The 1,671-nt window shown below is 49.9% G+C and overlaps 1 protein-coding gene across 1 annotated transcript in view; it reads right to left on the reverse strand.

Moving 5' to 3' along the window:
• Window positions 1–1,671, reverse strand: part of LOC112615244 — a 12,505-nt gene that overhangs the window by 2,865 nt on the left and 7,969 nt on the right. The window lies entirely within an intron of this gene.

A 1,671-nucleotide genomic window follows, 5' to 3' on the forward strand; every position in this document is an offset into this window, starting at 1 on the left:
TTTTTAAAGCCTTTTTTTTTTTTTTTTTTTTTTTTTTTTTTTTTTTTTTTTTTTTTTTTGGAGAGGAAGTCTCGCTCTGTAGCCCAGGCTGGAGTGCAGTGGCTTGATCTCCGCTCACTGCAAGCTCCGCCTCCTGGGTTCACGCCATTCTCCTGCCTCAGCCTCCCAAGTACCTGGGACTACAGGTGCCCGCCACCACGCCCAGCTAATTTTTAAAATATTTTTAGTAGAGAGGAGGTTTCACCATGTTACCAGGGATGGTCTCCATCTCCTGACCTCGTGATCCGCCCGTCTCGACCTCCCAAAGTGCTGGGATTACAGGCATGAGCCACTGCGCCCGGCCTTTGATGGTTTTTTTTTTTTTTTTAATTATTCTTATTTTTTACAGAGATAGGGTTCCGCCATATTGCTCATGCTGGACTAGAACTGCTGAGCTCAAACAATCCACTCACCTTGACTTCCCAAAGTTCTGGAACTGAAGTGCCTGGCTGGCCCCGGCCTTATTAACAAAATGAAATAACTCACATAAGTTCTGCGGTGACATATAAAAACACAATTCCTATTAGAGCTTTTCCAACTTTGATTTTTTTTTTTTTCCGTGATGAATATTGTGTGTTCTTATATGTCCATGTTCCCTTTAAAGGCACACGTGGGCAAGAAGTTCAAGACACTCCAAGAAACCCAATCATGTAGAGACATGGAGAGCAGAAAAGGAAGCAGGCCCAGAAGAAGTGGGTGAGAGGCCGTTGGGTCGGAATGTGGCAGAAGAGAGACAGAGAGATAGATAGAGACAGACAGAGAGAGAGAACAATGTTGTAGAAAAATCCAAAGGAAAGTCCATGGGGAAAAAGAATACTGGAAACGGCCAGGAAGCTAGCAGCCTGCTTAGTGTGTTGCTACTGTTAAATCTGTCTTCAGAAGAGCATTCAATGTCACTGTGTTCCTGAAGCAGACAGCAGGCCTCTGCCCACGAATTCATTGCCCGAAGAGGTCAACAAAGGGTTTCGCTCACAGAATATGTTTGGGGAGGAAGATTGGTACACTTGGGGCTGGGACAATCTACCCGCTTCCCCATCGCCCACACAACTCCTCAAGGACATGGATGCCTCTCTAGGTTATCTAGGACAAGTCTTCTAGGAAGAGCTGAGGATAGTAGGAAATAGGCCAGATGTGAGGATGACAGGAGGATTCGGGGTGGTAAGCTCCCCTCGTGTGTGACCAAAGGTGGTGTGGGATCTTTACACAGTCCATGACAGCTACCTCCATGGCAGAAGGGCCTGGGACATGTCCCGCTATAACGGATTTCCAGGTTCACCTCAAGTCTGAGGCCAAAACCCCAGGGGTCAGTGGGACGCCGGTCGCCTTTGACCTCTTGGTCAAGCTGGCCTTGCAGTGACCCGTGAGTACGCCCAAGTGCAAATGTGTCCCGGAGGGCAGAGCTAGGGCTGGCATCCTACTATGTGCCCAGTCTCCTTCTCTTCCCTGCGGGTTCCACCATCCTCCCCACCCCAAAGGCATGGTTAGGGATGCGGTTAGTTCGGCTGCATCCCCAGGGCGGCCCAAGGGGACCGCTTTCGGGTTTGTCAGGAAGGCAGGCTAGTAGAAGGACCCTGCCGAGTCCCGTCTGCCAAGGACAGGGTCCGGCAGGTGGGCCAGAGCTGGCCCAAAGCG

This window comes from Theropithecus gelada, chromosome X (assembly GCF_003255815.1).
Source record: "Theropithecus gelada isolate Dixy chromosome X, Tgel_1.0, whole genome shotgun sequence".
NCBI lineage: Eukaryota > Metazoa > Chordata > Mammalia > Primates > Cercopithecidae > Theropithecus > Theropithecus gelada.